At 46.2% G+C, this 18,933-nt stretch overlaps 1 pseudogene; it reads right to left on the bottom strand.

Moving 5' to 3' along the window:
• Nucleotides 1-319: 319 nt before the first annotated feature.
• LOC106562998 (protein crumbs homolog 2-like) overlaps nt 320-18,933 on the bottom strand; it is a 52,739-nt pseudogene continuing 34,125 nt past the window's right edge.

Raw genomic sequence — 18,933 nt, 5'->3', positions numbered from 1 at the left:
TGCCCACCCCCACTACTCCAACCTCTACTCCCTCCCCAAGATCCTCCAAACTACTCACACATAAGATCAGGGCAAACAAAACACAAAAACACGGCACCACTGGGCCAGTAACATATCTATCCATCAGGGGGCAGCAGCTCATGTCGTCTCCCCCTGTATCTCCCTCCAGCGAGATAGACCGACTATAGAGTCTATTGTCTCAGTGATTCTTGCGCACCTGCCAGCAGTGCTGTGCTCTCAGATGAGTATTTGCAGCTTTTTGTATGACGCAGCCTAGCCACATGTCCCGAGCACAGTTCTTGGATCAGATCTTGACTGATCAGATGAGCCGCTCCTCGGTGGGCACCTTAAGCATGCTGTCCATTTCCAGGCGTGCCCCTGCCACCTCCTGAGTGCTGAGGCTGTAGGGTCCCTCCAACTGGCGCTTCTTGCGGGCTGTGAACACCATCAAGGTGAGGTGATGACTGCCAGCAGAGCACCAAGGCACACCGGGGGATGGCTATGACCAGCCACGGCACCCGCTCTTTCTGGGGCTGTTTCTGCAAGGAGGAAACAAGCAAGGAACCAAGGGAGAAATGTCAGTGATGAGTGACTAATTCTAAAATTACCATAATGATTAGAATATATATTACATGTCATACTAGTCTTTATGAATAAACCATTATAAATCCATAGATTTGTATGAATAACTATAAATGCATTGGAAAGACGATAATACTAAGAAATTATTAGAAATGTTTACCAATAATTAAATAATTATTTATTGTGTATACATAGACAATGAATGCAAAATTACTTGGAGGAGAAGAATGAAGAAGTCAATAGTTCTTACTTTTGTATGGCAGAATGGGCCGCTGTAGCCAGGAAAGCACACACACCAGAACCTATTGAGTCGTTCGATACAGGATCCACCATTCCGACAGGGGTTAGACTCACACTCATTTATCTCCATTTCACGCCTGAGGAGGAAAACACAATGAGGACCTTTTAAAGTCTAGACAGAACAAGCATGATATACAGTGGGGTCTGAAATGATTGACACTCTCTAGCGAAAATTACTGTATAAAATAAATCATTCAAATACCTTTTGTAAATTGTTGGGAAATTATTTTATTCTAATACAATTGCTCAGAGAACAAGATATTTTTTAACAAGTAATACTTTTCTTCTCTCAAAAAAGGTACTGTAGGGGTCAAAATGCCTTTCAATACCTCACCTTGCAAGGATAATGGCACTGAGCCATGGATCTGGGAAGGATCTGTATGGAGGAATGGTCTAAGATCCCTCCCAATGTGTTCTCCAATCTCATAAAACATTTTAGAAAAAGTTTCAGTGGTATCCTCACAAGGAAAGGGTGCCAATAATTTTGACCCCTATCTTTTTTTGATTTTTTTAGTGCTTGCTGTGCCACTAGAGATTCTGGGTTCGAGTCCAGGCTCTGTCGCAGCCGGACGCAACTGGGAAACCCATGGGGCGGCACACAATTGGCCCAGCGTCGTCAGGATTAGGGGAGGGTTTGGCCGCAGGGATGTCCTTGTCCCATCACACACTAGCGACTCCTGTGGCGGGCCAGGCGCAGTGCACACTGACAAGGTCGCCAGGTGTACGGTGTTTCCTCTGACACATTGGTGCGCATGGCTTTCGATGCACGGCTCTCGACCTTCACCTCTCCCGAGTCCATACGGGAGCTGCAGCGATGAGACAAGACTGTAACTACCAATTGGATCCCACTGAATTTGGTTAGAAACGGGTAAAAAAAATTATGAAAAAAATCATCTTTCTCTAAGCAATTGTATTAGTATAAAATAATATGATTTCCCCATTATTTTGAACATACAATATAGCTCAGTATTTGTATTATTTATTTATAGTCTTTTTTGCTAATCTTTATCAAAGGTGCCAATAATTATATATATATATATATATATATATATTTATATATATATATATATATATATATATATATATATATTCTGGTATCCATCCCTAGAGTACCATACCAAGCAGTGTTTCCCAAACTGTGGTACACTGTAATTGTCACGTCCTGGCCAGTATAAGGTTAATTGGTATTGTAGTTTGGTCAGGACGTGGCAGAGGGTATTCGTTTTATGTGGTTCGGGGTGGTGTGTTTGTTGAAGGGGCATTTGATTTAAGTATTCCGGGGTTTTTGGGCACTGTTTGGTTTTCATGTATTCTATGTTTAGTCTAGTGTGTCTGTTTCTATGTTTTGGTTAATTGGGGTTGGGACTCTCAGTTGAAGGCAGGTGTTGTCTATTTGCCTTTGATTGAGAGTCCCATATATTAGGGTGTGTTTGTGTTTGTCATTTGTGGGAGATTGGTCCGTGTTTAGTGTGTGTCAACATTACAGGACTGTCAGTTTATCGTTCGTTCTCTTTTGTTATTTTTGTGTTCATTTTGGAGTTAATAAACGTTCAAAATGAACAACCTGCTGCGTTTTGGTCCTCCACCGACGACGAGCGTGACAGTAATGGCTGATTTGTAAACAGCTGTGTTATTTTGTGAATTTAAAAAAATGTGTCCCACTCCATTGAGAGGAGCTTCGAGAACTTACCTCTCCCCTGCAAAACCGGGCACACAGAAACAGTTGGCCCCTCACAGCCCGTCATGGCAGATTTCATTTTCACACTGAACATCCTCTTCGCACATCAATGGCGGGTAGGTCCACCTGTGGGTAATGTACAGAATTACACCCTCTTCATAATGGTGACTCAAAGCCTTGAAAACTACCCAATGTCCACAATAGGTGTTCGAGTGAAGGGTTCCTGTTCATCAAAAAATATATAATCATGCAACTTATATTTATAATATCTGTTTGTCACTTACATTAGGTATGCTGTATTTGATATGATAGGTTAAGCAATTCAATATAAAACTTGGTATAAAACCTAAATATGTGCTAGCTAGATACAAATGATCTGAGAATCTATTATTCCACATGACAATGGACCCTGACCACTTACTGTGACACTAATTGGTTGGCAGAGTGTACCGGCAAAGTCATCTGTGCACTCGCTAATATAGTTGTTCACCCCATCCACACAGGTTCCCCCGTTTTCACAGTTATGTTCCTCGCACTCCTTCAGGTCCTCCTCGCAGCTATCACCCCCGAAAATGTGCACTTGAAACCTGCGCAATTGAAACCTGCCAACACATCAGTGCAGATGCCGTAGACGCAGGGCCCGGTCGCGCACTCATCTGTGTCCACCTCGCACTGCTCTCCCTCCCAACCCGGCTTTCATACGCAGTCAAACTTGTTAAAGAGATCCTTGCACGAAGCTCCTTTCCAGCAGGGATCCGAATGGCATACATCAGCACTCGTACAACCCGTGTGGATGTCCTTGTCGCCTGTTCTGTGGAAACGGGCAGGCTGCAGTGGGTGTTGGGCATCCACGAATGGTAGATAGACCCTACCGACTCGCATGGCGCCCGAGAAGCTCTCGGCGATAGCAGCCTCTGCCCCACCGCGCTGAGGAAGTGCAGGGCAACCGCCTCCTCAGGGGTGCTGCTGGCGTCGGTGATGCCATCCACGGTGATGACCCAGTGGGAAGCCTTGCTGTCCGGGTCGAACCATGGATATGTGCAAGCGGTGCCAACGGCCATAGGCCACATGGCGCACGTCGGAGAAGGTCAGCACCTCCACACTGAGCCTCCCATGGATCTCATTGCAGATCGAGGAGTCCAGCAGTCCCACCAGCAGGAGCTTGGCCCCATGGGAGGCTCAGAACAGCACAGCCTTCTCCGAGCGGGTGCGGAGCTCCAGGTACACTTGGGTCAGCGGCAAGCCCAGGGAACCCTCTGCACTGAGTTGCACTGGGTTGATCTCGAAGGCAGCGTTGGTCACACCTGAGGGTTAACAGACGGGTTAGATATTAGACAACAAAAAACTCACTATATATATATAATGTACTATTAAACCTACCTAGTATGCATTTTGTGTGTGTGGGAATTGTCTCATTCATGCAAAGACAGATATACACTAAAATAAATAAAAATGTAAGGCTTTTGCAAGAAAGCAAAGGTGAAGAAACCCTAAAGCGCTTTTCCGACAGCCAGAAGAATATCACAGAGTACTCCGCCGAGTACACTACTTGTCCCCCTAGTCACACACAAGGCGACAGCCCACAGTCTATGCGAAAGCCGGCGGTGATCATAGCAACAAAATAAACAACAAAAACATCACTATAAAACCCTAAGCATGCATAAAAACGTATTTACATGCAACAGCTATTGTTAATCCAAAAATGGATTAACAATGATTTTTATTGTTAAACGTAACTCTGTAAACTGGTAGTATTAGCCAGCTAGCTAGCTAGAGTGGGCAAGTTAGCTGGTCCTGCTGTTGGATGTAAATACTGGCGTATCAGCACTTACAATGATGACACCGCTTGAAAAAATAGAGCAGAATCCGCCTCGGCTGAGCAGCATCCACGGGCAAGCACAGCTGACCGCTCCGCCTGAATAGAATTTGAGCGACTTTCACGGGCACGAGCACAGCTGACCACTCCGCATGGATAGCATTTCGCCCCCCACCCCGTCCACCGTTTTGCCAGTCTTGAGTGATTTTCTTTCAACCTAAGAATTAGCTTAATATTTACTCACACTCATATCCGTCAGCCAGGTCCACACAATGGCCACCATTGGTCTTTGACACACCACACACATGTCTCGCAGGTCTTCCCGGTGAAAGCAACAGGACACCAACACACAAAGTAATTCCATGTAGTAGTACACTCTCCTCTGTTCTGGCAATGCTCCGCCTTTAGACCAAAACAACATTTAGTCCATTATAGCCCAGTCACAAGCCACTGATTTGTCTTCGTTTGCTACTGACAATGTCTTTCCATTTTTTTGATTAATCCGAATTTTGATACAGTTGACATGATTTACATTTACTGCCTACCCCTAATGTCTGTAATATTTCACACTAATGTTGATAATCATAGGTCAGTATGCAATATTAATAATATTATTACACTTTATTACAATAGAGGTATTGATATTAGTGTATTAAGTCCTATCTGGCAGGTGCCGTCGCTAATACAGCCAGGCTCTACATTCTCAGTGTTGGTGGGGAAGTACACCTCTCCCTCTGAGTTATTTAGTGTGCAGCCCTTGAAGTGTCCTTCCCATGTCTGCATCTCCTTCTCCTTCCCGGGGAGACCCTCTACATAGGCCAGGTCTCCATTGTGCACCTCCACCTCAGGCACCTCGCCTATTCCGTAGCGCAGGCCGGTGTGCTCAAAGAATACTTGTCCATACTGGACCTTGAATTGGAGCAGTTGCTTCTTGCCTGTGGTCACAACGGTGGGCACCGTCAGTGCATGGCTTTCGCTCAGGGAACTGACCAAAACTCTCCCCATGCCAACTTCTCTGTCCTCCCTGGGTCACCTCAGCTGGAAGAGCAGGCCTTTGGGCTTCAGTGAGAGCAGGAAGAAGGAGACACTGAAGTTGGTGCCGTGAAAGCACCCAATGTCGTAGGCACTGTAGCTCACAATTTTCTCATGACTGTACGTCCAGGAGGGGAACTCTGTCAGAGTGGAGATGGAGTTGTTATAGAAGGAAAGCAATACTATGGATGACAATCAAGCAGTCATGTGTACCTATTTCACCTAGGGTAAATAAGTAATCTAGCAGTGAAGACAAAAATCTTTGACAAAGAAAAATACTTTGACAAACCCACCACAGCCCTCAAACAAAATTGCAAGTGTGGTTCCACACTGCCCTTTCCCACCTGGACAAAAGGAACACCTATGTGAGAATGATGTGCATTGACTACAGCTCAGCGTTCAACACCATAGTGCCCACGAAGCTCATGACTAAGCTAAGGACCCTGGGACTAAACACCTCCCTCTGCAACTGGATCCTGGACTTCCTGATGGGCCGGCCCAAGGTAGCAAGGGTAGGCGACAACACATCTGCCACTGCAAGGACCTGACACCAGGGATGAGAAGCAGGTACGGGGAATCAAACATTTATTCAGGAACAGACATAGAACACGACAGCGCCAGCACACGGATAAACAAGGACATATGACAAACAATCCCGAAGCATTGAACAGAGCTAGGAAACAGACAGATATAGGGAAGGAAATTACACAAGCAATTGAGTCCACGTGAGTCCAATGAGCGCTGATGCGCGTGACTGGGAAAGGCAGGTGTGCTTACTGAAGGTGGCTTGAGTGCGTAATGTTGGGGACTCTGGCGCCCTCGAGCACCAGAGGGAGGAAGAGCGGGAGCAGGCGTGACAGCCACGCTGATCCTCAACACTGGGGCCCAGTGAGTGTGTAGGTTATTAAGTTCGCAGACGACACAATAGTGGTAGGCCTGATCACCGACAACGATGAGAGAGCCTAAAGGGAGGAGGTCAGAGAACTGGCAGTGTGGTGCCAGGACAACAACCTCTCCCTCAATGTGAGCAAGACAAAGGAGCTGATAGTGTACTACAGGAAAAGTCGGGCCAAACAGGCCACCATTAACATCGACACGGCTGTAGTGGAGCGGGTCGAGAGTTTCAAGTTCCTTGGTGTCCACATCACCAATGATCTACCATGGTCCAAGCACACTAAGACAGACATGAAGACTGAAAAGATTTGGCATGGGTCCCCAGATCCTCAAAAAGTTCTACAGCTGCACCATCGAGAACATCCTGACCGGTTGCATTACCACCTGGTATGGCAACTGCTCGGCATCTGACCATAAGACTTTACAGAGGGTAGTGTGTACGGCCCAGTACATCACTGGGGCCAAGCTTCCTGCCATCCAGGACCTATAGACTAGGCGGTCTCAGAGGAAAGCCCATAAAATTGTCAGAGACCCCAGTCACCCAAGTTATAGACTCTTTTCTCTGCTACCGCACGGCAAGCGGTACCGGAGCGTCAAGTCTTGGACCAAAAGGCTCCTTAATTAACAGCTTCTACCCCCATGGCATAAGACTGCTGAACAATTAATCATATGGTAACTGGAAAATTTACATTGACACACACCCCCCCTCCATTTGTTTTGTACACTGCTGCTACTTGCTGTTTATTATCTATGCATAGTCACTTCACCCCTACCTACATGTACAAATTACCTAAACTAACCTGTACCCACACACACTGACTCGGTACCGGTACCCCTTGTATATAGCCTCATTATTGTTATTTTATTGTGTTACATTTTGTAATGTTTTACTTTAGATTATTTGGTAAATATTTTCTTTACTCTTCTTGAACTGCTCTGTTGGTTAAGGGCTTGTAAGTAAGGTCTACACTTGTCGTTTTTGGCGCATGTGACAAAAAAAGTTTGATATGATTTGATTTGAAAACGTCTGGATGGACGTTTCTAAATGAATGAAGTCTTCCTCAGAATACATTTACTTTTGGTGGAAGGTAAATGTTGCTTACCATTGGAGAAGCTGTGACTGTGGTAGGGCCAGTAGCAGTCGCAGCGGTGGCTAATCCATAAGGTCCACACAGTGGCCTTGACTTGTGCAGGGGTCAGGTTCTCAGCACTCTGTCTTGCTACAGCCCAGCTCCTTCTCGTGAGCCTGCTCCTCTGGCCTTGAAGTCGATCAGCAGGTCCTCCATAAACCTGGCAAACCCGTGGCCGCTCGCTGTGTGCTCCAGCAACTCTTCAGGGGCACCCCCCATGTAGATGTGACCAAACGCCTCTGAGGGAGTGAAGTGTGGCCCATCGGAACCACCATCTTCCACCGTGCACCCTTCACTGTCACATCCCGGACTTTTCAGGTTCAGAACCAGACCTTCCTTTTTGTTTACATACACTTCAGCGTCACGCCAGTCCCCGTTGCTGACCAGCCCAGAGAAGGCCACCTCCAGCTTAGCATCCTCTAAGAAGGCAGGTGGCCCTGTTCTGGCACTCATATTCCACACAGCCCAGGAGCTGGATGTTGCAGTGGTGGCCACCCCAGGGCTGCTCAGCCTCGGGGCAGTGACAGATATAGCTCGCACCAGGCATCGTTCAAACACGGCTGGCTCTAGCACTCATCAATGTTGATTTCGCAAATTTCCCCTGCAAATGCAATGCACTATTTTAGACTTTTGAAGATTGATCTACCTAGAATGGAATCTACAAATCAGACTGTGGGTCTGATTTAACTTGTTATGGATAGGGGGCAGTATTTTCACGGCCGGATAAAAAACGTACCCGATTTAATCTGGTTATTACTCCTGCCCAGAAACTAGAATATGCATGTAATTAGTAGCTCTGGATAGAAAACACTCCAACGTTTCTAAAACTGTTTGAATGGTGTCTGTGAGTATAACAGAACTCAAATGGCAGGCCAAAACCTGAGAAGATTCTGTACAGGAAGTACCCTGTCTGACCATTTCTTGGCCTTCTTTGTCATCTCTATCCAAAACAGAGGATCTCTGCTGTAACGTGACACTTTCTAAGGCTCCCATAGGCTCTCAGAAGGCGCCAGAACGTTGAATGATGACTCTGCAGTCTCTGGCTGAAAAACAGTAGCGCATTTGGATAGTGGTCGATCTGAGAACAATGAGCCGGGTGCGCGCCATTTTACATTTTCAGTCTTTGAACGAAAACAACGACTCCCGGTCGGAATATTATCGCTATTTTACGAGAAAAATCGCATAAAAATTGATTTTAAACAGCATTTGTCATGCTTCGAAGTACGGTAATGGAATATTTTGAAATTTTTTGTCACGAAATGCGTCGGCGCGTCACCCTTCGTTACCCTTCGGATAGTGTCTTGAGCGCACGAACAAAACGGCGCTATTTGGATATAACTATGGATTATTTGAAACCAAACCAACATTTGTTATTGAAGTAGAAGTCCTGGGAGTGCATTCTGACGAAGAACAGCAAAGGTAATCCAATTTTTCTTATAGTAAATCTGAGTTTGGTGAGTACCAAACTTGGTGGGTGTCAAAATAGCTAGCCTGTGATGGCCGGGCTATCTACTCAGAATATTGCAAAATGTGCTTTCACCGAAAAGCTATTTTAAAATCGGACACCGCGATTGCGTAAAGGAGTTCTGTATCTATAATTCTTAAAATAATTGTTATGTTTTTTGTGAACGTTTATCGTGAGTAATTTAGTAAATTCACCGGAAGTGTTCGGTGGGAATGCTAGTCACATGCTAATGTAAAAAGCTGGTTTTTGATATAAATATGAACTTGATTGAACAAAACATACATGTATTGTATAACATAATGTCCTAGGAGTGTCATCTGATGAAGATCATCAAAGGTTAGTGCTGCATTTAGCTGTGGTTTTGGTTTTTGTGACATTATATGCTAGCTTGAAAAATGGGTATCTGATTATTTCTGGCTGGGTACTCTCCTGACATAATCTAATGTTTTGCTTTCGTTGTAAAGCCTTTTTTAAATCGGACAGTGTGGTTAGATAAAGGAGAGTCTTGTCTTTAAAATGGTGTAAAATTGTCATATGTTTGAAAAATGGAAGTTTTCGGATTTTCGAGGAGTTTGTATTTCGCGCCACGCCCTATCATTGGATATTGGAGCGGTGTTCCGCTAGCGGAACGTCTAGATGTAAGAGGTTTTAAGATGCCAGACATAAAAACAGTAAAAAGCGATGATACTGTAATGACATACAGAAGAATACAGAGTTTAGAGAGTTTGTTGAAGACCTTACCCATAAATCCTTCTGGACACAAACAGGTGTAGTCATTCACTTGGTCCTCACAAGAGCCTCCATTCTGGCAGGGCTCAGACACACACTCAATGTACACAGAACAGTTCTCTCCTGACAAGGGACAAAGAAACAACACAAACAACCTTATTCTTGGTCGATGAGAAATGGCAAAAACAATTCAAAAGGTAACAAACAGTGTAATAGATCATGAAGTTAAATTTTCTACTGCGCAAAGTTGTATGTTGGTAAAATGCGCTCCTTTCATTGGACAGCATCTCACCTGTGAATCTCACCTGTGAAACAGGTATTCGGTAGCATCAGCGAAGCTGAACGCCCAGTCCATCTCCCAGTGGGATATGTCGGAACTCTCGAAACACTCACTGTCATTCTCGCATTGCTGCAGAGCACACTCATCAATGTCAATCTCACAGTTCTCCCCTTTGTGTCACGTCCTGACCATAGTAAGATCTTATTTTCTATGTTTTTTTTTTGGGATGATCTCCAATTAGAGGCAGCTGGTCCTCGTTGTCTCTTATTGGAGATCATTCTTAAGTAGGGTTTTTTTCCACTTGTGTGTGTGGGTAGTTATTTTCTGTTTAGTTATCTGTTACCTGACAGAACTGTTGGCCGTTGGTTTGTTATTTTGTCTTTATTGTTCTGAGTTAAAATAAATATTCATTATGAGCAATCAACACGCTGCACTTTGGTCCCCGCTCTACGACAGCCGTTACACTTTGTAACCTAGGAGTCCCAATAAAATGTAAATACAATGTAATACTGTTCACTCAAAGCCTAAACAAACTGCACAGTCGTTGTTGCTGTAAACCCATTATAATACCACCCTCCTTTACTCTCCAATCATCTGACAACATTTACAGCTGTACATATTATACTCAAATGAACTCTTTTTTTCTTTCTATTTTTTTAACCATTTTTGACCCCAATATTTTTTCAAATGTGGTAAGTTGCACAAACCAGGCCAGCAGAGGTAGGTGTACTCTTTGACTCCCTCCTGGCAGGTGGCGCCGTGCTGACACGGGTCAGACGCACACTCAGGGATGTCCTCCTCACAGTGGTCTCCCATGAAGCCTGTGTCCTCGCAGTCACACTCATAGCTGCAGGAAAGGAAGTCTGGGTCACTCTGGGGCAGTTGCAATCACTACATTGACATTCAACAAAGCATATACGCTAAATACAAATTAATGCAATAGGGAAAGGGGGATACATAGTCAGTTGTGCAACTGAATGCCTTCAACTGAAATGTGTCTTCCGCATTTAACCCAACCTCTGAATCAGAGAGGTATTGGGGGCTGCCTTAATTGACATCCACGTCTTCGGCACCTGGGGAACAGTGGGTTAACTGCCTTGCTCAATACAGCCCAGGGTAGTGATTTGTTTAAACCTGTCTGGGCTAGGGGGCAGTTTTTTCACTTTTGGATGAAAAGTGTGCCCAGAGTAAATGGCCTGATACTCAGGCCCAGAGTCAAATATTTGCAAATTATTAGTAGATTTGGATAGAAAACACTCTGAAGTTTCCAAAACTGTTTGAATGATGTCTGTGAGTATAACAGAACTCATATGGCAGGCAAAAACCTGAGAAAAATACAACCAGGAAATGAAAATCTGGTTCCTGTAGTTTTTTCAAGTCCTTGCCTTTCTGACACACAGTGAGTTAGGGTTCATTTTGCACTTCCTAAGGCTTACACTAGATGTCAACAGTCTAAACCAGATGATATAGAGGGTCAGTGTGCAGGGATACAGGCTAGTTGTTCATGTAGGTGGGGGCAAAGTGATTATGCATAGGTAACAAACAAACAGCGAGTAGCAGCAGTGTACAAGAGGGGGGGTGTCAATGTAAATTATCTGGTGGCGATTTTTATGAATTGTTCAGCAGTCTTATGGCTTGGGGGTAGAAGCTGTTGAGGAGCATTTTGGTCCTAGACTTGGCGCTCCGATACCGCTTGCCATACGGTAGCAGAGAAAACAGCCTAAAACTTGGGTGACTGGAGTCTCTGAAAATTTTATGGGCTTTCCTTTGACACCGCCTATTATATAGGTCCTGGATGGCAGGATGCTTGACCCCAGTGATGTACTGGGCCATTCGCACTACCCTCTGTCGCACCTTACGGACAGATGCCGAGCAGTTGCCATACCAGGCAGTGATGCAACTGGTCAGGATGCTCTCGATGGTGCAGGATCTGGGGGCCCATGCCAAATCTTTTCAGTCTCCTGAGGGGTAAAAGGTTTTGTTGTGCCCTCTTCACAACTGTCTTGGTATGTTTGGACCATGATAGTTCGGTGGTGATGTGGACAACAAGTAACTTGAAACTCTCGACCCGCTCCACTACAGCCCTGTCGCTGTTAACGGGGGCCTGTTCGGCCCGCCGTTTCCTGAACTCCACGATCAGCTCCTTTGTTTTGCTCACATTGAGGGAGAGGTTGTTGTCCTGGCACCACACTGCCAGTTCTCTGACCTTCTCCCTATAGGCCGTCTCATCGTTGTTGGTGACCAGACCTACCACTGTTGTTTCGTCAGCAAACTTAATGGTGTTGGAGTCGTGTTTGGCCACACAGTCGTGGGTGAACAAGGAATACAGTAGGGGACTAAGTACACACCCCTATGGGACCCCAGTGTCGAGGATCAGCGTGGCAGACGTGTTGTTGCCTACTCTTACCACCTGGGGGCGGCCCGTCAGGAAGTCCAGGATCCAGTTGCAGAGGGAGGTGTTTAGTCCCAGTGTCCTTAGCTTAGTGATGAGCTTCGTGGGAACTATGGTGTTGAACGCTGAGCTGTAGTCGATGAATTGCATTCTCACATAGGTGTTCCTTTTGTTCAGGTGATAAAGGGCGGTGTGAAGTGCAATTGAGATTGCGTCATCTGTGGATCTGTTGGGGCAGTATGCGAGTCGGAGTGGGTCTAGTGTGTCCAGGAGGATGCTGTTGATGTGAGCCATGCACATCAAAGCACTTCATCCTACCAACGTGAGTGCCACGGTGCGGTAATCGTTTAGGCAGGTTTCCTTCGCTTCCTTGGGCACAGGGACTATGGTGGTCTGCTTGAAACATGTAGGTATTACAGACTCAGTCAGGGAGAGGTTGAAAATGTCAGTGAAGACACTTGACAGTTGGTTTGAGTACACGGCCTGGTAATCCGTCTGGCCCAGCGGCTTTGTGAATGTTGACCTGTTTAAAGGTTTTGTTCACATCGGCTACCGAGAGCGTTATCACACAGTTATCCAGAACAGCTGGTGCTCTCAAGCATGTTTCAGTTTTGCTTGCCTCGAAGCCATCATAAAAGGCATTTAGCTCATCTGGTAGGCTCGCGTCACTGGGCGGCTCGCGTCTGGGTTTCACTTTGTAGTCTGTAATAGTTTTCAAGCCCTGCCACATCTGACGAGCGTCAGAGCCGGTGTAGTAGGTTTCAATCTTAATCCTGTATTGACGGTTTGCTTGTTTGATTGTTCGTCTGAGGGCATAACGGGATTTCTTATAAGTGTCCGGATTAGTCTCCCGCTCCTTGAAAGCAGCAGCTCTAGCCTTTAGCTCGATGTGGATGTTGCCTGTAATTGGTCCAGTCACAACGACGCCCGTGACAGAACTACCCACCAACAACGGACCAAGCAGCGGAGGAAGAAGCAGCACCAGGAGAGGAGCTATCTGGAATCGTGGACATGGGAGGAAATTCTGGACGGGGCTGGACCATGGCACCAGGCTGGGGAATACGTTCGCCCTAAGGAGGAGCGGCGCCGTTATGAGGCCTTATACGCGCCGATTGGACAGTGTGAGAGGCAGCCCCCAAAAAATGTTTTGGGGGGGCACACGGGGAGTGTGGCTAGGTCAGGCAAGAGCCCTAAGCCAACTCCCCGTGCTTTTTATGGGGAGCGTTAGGCAGTGAGTGCGCTGGTCTATGCGGTAGTGCGCACGATTTCGCCCATGCGCACGCACAGTCTGGTGCGAGAGATCCCAGCCTCCCGTAAGTGCTGTGCTAGAGTGGGCATCCAGCTTGGAAGAAGTGCGCCGGCACAACACATCTGGCCACCAGTGCGTCTCCTGGGCCCAGGCTACCCTGCGCCTGCTCTACGCACGGCAGCCATCAGGCCTCTGCACAGTCCAGTTCGCCCTGTGCCAGTACTCCACCCGTGCAGGGCTACTGTGTCTACCCAGCCAGGACGGGTGGTGCAGGCTGTGCGCTCCAGACCTCCAGTGCTGGTTCATGGCCCGGTGTATCCAGTTCCTGCTCCTCATACTAGCCTCAAGGTGTGTGTCCCTAGTCTGGTGTCTCCAAAGTCAGCAATACGCACCAGGCCTCCAGTGCGTCAGCCCAGTCCAGTACGTCCTGTTCCCGCTCCTCGCACTAGCCTTGGGGTGAGTGTCCCCAGTCTGGTACCTCCAGTACCAGCCCCATGCACCAGGCCTCCAGTGCGTCAGCCCAGTCTAGTACGTCCTGCTCCTGCTCCTCGCACTAGCCCTGTGGTGTGTGTAATAAGTCTGGCGTCTCCAAAGCCAGTCCCACGCATCAGGCTTTCAGTTTTCAGTGCGCAGTCCCTGTCCAGAGCTTCCGACGACAGTACCCCGTCCAGAGCTTCAGACGACAGTACCCCGTCCAGAGCTTCCGGCGACAGTACCCCGTCCAGAGCTTCCGGCGACAGTACCCCGTCCAGAGCTTCCGGCGACAGTTCCCCGTCCAGAGCTTCCAGTGACAGTTCCCCGTCCAGTGCTTCTGGTTACGTCCTACAGTCCGGAACAGATAGAGACGGCCTACAGTCCGGAACCGACAGAGACGGCCTACAGTCCGGAACCGACAGAGACGGCCTACAGTCCGGAACCGACAGAGACGGCCTACAGTCCGGAACCGACAGAGACGCCCTCCAGTCCGGAGCTCCCAGAGTCGCCCTCCAGCCCGGAGCTCCCAGAGTCGCCCTCCTGTCCGGAGCTCCCAGAGTCGCCCTCAGCCCGAGGTCTTCAGCGATGCGCATTAGTCCAGAGACTTCGGGAGGGGTAAAATATAATAAGCAGTTAGCGGGGGTGGACAGGTTAGGTTGGGAAATAAGGCTAGAGCCTGAGCCACCTCCATAGTAGGAGGAGCAGGAGAAGCACTGCCAGAGCCCTGCAAAATGACCTCCAGCAGGCCACAAATGTGCATGTGTCTGCTCAAACGGTCAGAAACAGACTCCATGAGGGTGGTATGAGGGCCCGACGTCCACAGGTGGGGGTTGTGCTTACAGCCCAACACCGTGCAGGACGTTTGGCATTTTCCAGAGAACACCAAGATTGGCAAATTCGCCACTGGCGCCCTGTGCTCTTCACAGATGAAAGCAGGTTCACACTGAGCACGTGACAGACGTGACAGAGTCTGGAGATGCCGTGGAGAATGTTCTGCTGCCTGCAACATCCTCCAGCATGACCGGTTTGGCGGTGGGTCAGTCATGGTGTGGGGTGGCATTTCTTTGGGGGGCCGCACAGCCCTCCATGTGCTCGCCAGAGGTAGCCTGACTGCCATTAGGTACCGAGATGAGATCCTCAGACCCCTTGTGAGACCATATGCTGGTGCGGTTGGCCCAAGGGTTCCTCCTAATGCAAGACAATTCTAGACCTCATGTGGCTGGAGTGTGTCAGCAGTTCCTGCAAGAGGAAGGCATTGATGCTATGGACTGGCCCGCCCGTTCCCCAGACCTGAATCCAATTGAGCACATCTGGGACATCATGTCTTGCTCCATCCACCAACGCCACGTTGCACCACAGACTGTCCAGGAGTTGGCGGATGCTTTAGTCCAGGTCTGGGAGGAGATCCCTCAGGAGACCATCCTCCACCTCATCAGCAGCATGCCCAGGCGTTGTAGGGAGGTCATACAGGCACATGGAGGCCACACACACTACTGAGCCTCATTTTGACTTGTTTTAAGGACATTACATCAAAGTTGGATCAGCCTGTAGTGTGGTTTTCCACTTTAATTTTGAGTGTGACTCCAAATCCAGACCTCCATGGGTTGATAAATTGGATTTCCATTGATTATTTTTGTGTGATTTTGTTGTCAGCACATTCAACTATGTAAAGAAAAAAGTATTTAATAAGATTATTTCTTTCATTCAGATCTAGGATGTGTTGTTTAAGTGTTCCCTTGATTTTTTTGAGCAGTATATTTAAATCCCAGCACTTCACCACTGTATCTGTTTGTCAATAACTAATCTCTGCTCTTAGGATATCACTGAAAGAAAGTATAGTGGGCAGTAAATTCAAGAGTAGCCAATTTTTACTCTTTCTGGTGTTTGTTTCTCTAACTAGAAATAGGCAGTAGCATGGAGTCTGCTTGTGGATGCCTCTAGATAGCACAGTTGATAATATAAAAATGCCTCAGTTCATCAATTTAACCCTTTCCTTGAAAATCTCCATTGGCACTGCCATGCTGACAAAGGAATGCATTACTGCTGACCTTTCCCAACCTATTAGAGATAAGGATGAAGCCCCTAGACCGACCAGACCTGCTGAGAAAATAAAAGAGTGTAAGAAAATAAGTATACAAGAGGTGGAGTGTTTTCTCTCACACAGCGGGATACCTATCCACAGGAGCCAAACTGAAGATAAGGCTTACACTTAAACCAAACGTACACTTAGTAAGATGGTACAGTTAGTAAGGTACAGTTAGTAAGATGACATCATCAACAACGGGACAATATCAACATAATCATTCAACTCTGCCAAAACTCATTGGCCCTGCTCAATTTGCACCATACTTTGTGGCACGCCCACATTGATTAATATGAAATCGTCCCGTTGTGTATGATGATGACATCTTGCTTAGTCCACCTTTAATGTGAACAAATTATGGCATAGTGAATGAAGTACAGTGATTCTTCCTTTAAAGGTTACGAGTTTATGTCATGACCCTTTCGAGGCTGACGTTTGGCAACTCGAACATTCAGCTCCCTCCACAGATTTTCTATGGGATTAAGGTCTGGAGACTGGCTAGGCCACTCCAGGACCTTAATGTGCTTCTTCTTGTGCCACTCCTTTGTGGCCTTGGCCGTGTGTTTTGGGTCAATGTCATGCTGGAATACCCATTCACGACCCATTTTCAATGCCTTGGCTGAGGGAAGGAGGTTCTCACCCAAGATTTGACGGTACATGGCCCCGTCCATCGTCCCTTTGATGCAGTGAAGTTGTCCTGTCCCCTTAGCAGAAAAACACCCCCAAAGCATAATGTTTCCACCTCCATGTTTGAAGGTGGGGATGGTGTTCTTGTGGTCATAGGCAGCATTCCTCCTCCTCCAAACACGGCGAGTTGAGTTGATGCCAAAGAGCTCCATTTTGGTCTCATCTGACCACAACACTTTCACCCAGTTGTCCTCTGAATCATTCAGATGTTCATTGGCAAACTTCAGACGGGCATGTATATGTGCTTTCTTGAGCAGGGGGACCTTGCGGGTGCTGCAGGATTTCAGTCCTTCACGGCGTAGTGTGTTACCAATTGTTTTCTTGGTGACTATGGTCCCAGCTGCCTTGAGATCATTGACAAGATCCTCCCGTGTAGTTCTGGGACGATTCCTCACCGTTCTCATGATCATTACAACTCAACATGCGTTTTTCTGGAGTTTTATTTTTTTTCTGTCTCTCACTGTTCAAATAAACCTACCATTAAAATTATAGACTGATCATTTCTTTGTCAGTGGGCAAACGTACAAAATCAGCAGGGGATCAAATACTTTTTTCCCTCACTGTACAAATTAGTAAGAATGTCTCACCCCATGTACAAGAATGGCATTTTTCCCTTTATTCAGATTACGATCGCTCACTTTCGGTTATTTGTAACAAAATAATCTCCAAAATATCATTATTTTTTAAACAAAACGATTATTATTTTTATTAACCCTGTATTATAATTATATAAAAGCCTTTAGATATTCTCACAGATCAGATTTGCTCTAACGAAAAATGCCCCTTAATTTAGAATCCTCCATTCCTCTAAATGTAATTATTGGCGGAGAATCACGTCATTGGCAGAGAGTCAGGTGGCATTGGCGGAGTTGAAGAGGGCGAAGAGCGAGATGGAGTCACAATCCATGCCAGGCAAACATGCAGATGATTATTTCAACTACATTTTAGTTGCAACAAGTTTGATTGGGTTTAAATCAGGAGACCTACATGTAGAGATTTTGAAAATATTTTTAGATATACTGTAGGTCTACCGTAGGCGACACGAGTCTCATTAGTGTTGAGTATAGTGCTGTTAAAAGTGTTGTAGGTCTTATTTATTTCTTTTTATTTAATGTTTATTTTACTACATAAAGGTCTACTTACTCTGCTGGCATCTTGACCCAGTTTATGCCCTCATTTCCAATGCAAACCATAATGAATTACTATGGTAATAAATGGAAGAGGCAAGTGGAACAGGGAAAAAGTAATGAACTTCTCTGTCGGCCCTGGAGGCCTTTTGAAAACACGTTTTCACAAGGGCTATTTGCAGGACAATAGACATGATGTGGTCCCAAATACACCTCTCTGACATAGGGTCCAGCATATCTGTTGATGATGAACGGGCTCGGGCTGATTCTGGTGTGAGTTATCTGGCCCAAATGTATTACTTGGGGCTTGGGCTGATTCCGGTGTGAGTTATCTGGCCCAAATGTATTACTCAGGTCGATTGTGGCTACTCTCTGGCAGATGATTACAAGGGCTGTTTTATATAATTAACATTTTATTATTTATTTATGTTTCATATTTTCTCATTGTTCTGTGATCAAAAATACAATTAACATTTAAATGAATTTCTTTAAGAGTCCTGTTTAAGTAGTATTTTAGTATTTTGATACTTTGTGCAAGGCAATTGATCAGCATTTAATCTGGTTACTACTCCTGCCCAGTAACAAGAATATGCATATAATTATTGGCTTTGGATAGAAAACACCCTAAAGTTTCTAAAACTGTTTTAATGGTGTCTGTGAGTATAACAGAACTCATATGGCAGGCAAAAACCTGAGAAGATTCCAAACAGGAAGGGCCCTCTCTGACAAGTTGTTGTTCATCTTGGCTCTTTTTATTGAAGACTGAGGATCTTTGCCATAACGTGACACTTCCTACGGCTCCCATAGGCTCTCAGAACCCGGGAAAAAGCTGAATGATATCGAGGCAGCCTCTGGCTGAAACACATTATCGTGTTTGGATAGTGGCTGGTCAGAGTACTCTGAGACTCACGCTCGTGCACGAGGGCACGAGATGTATTTATTTTCGCTCTCTTTGTACGTATACAGGCTTTCCCAGTCGGAATATTATCGCTTTTTTACAAGAAAAATGGCATAA

This window comes from Salmo salar, chromosome 11 (genome assembly GCF_965601325.2).
Source record: "Salmo salar chromosome 11, fSalSal1, whole genome shotgun sequence".
NCBI lineage: Eukaryota > Metazoa > Chordata > Actinopteri > Salmoniformes > Salmonidae > Salmo > Salmo salar.
The sequence above is the reverse complement of the archived record's forward strand: the minus strand, read 5'-3'. Positions and strand labels throughout refer to the sequence as shown.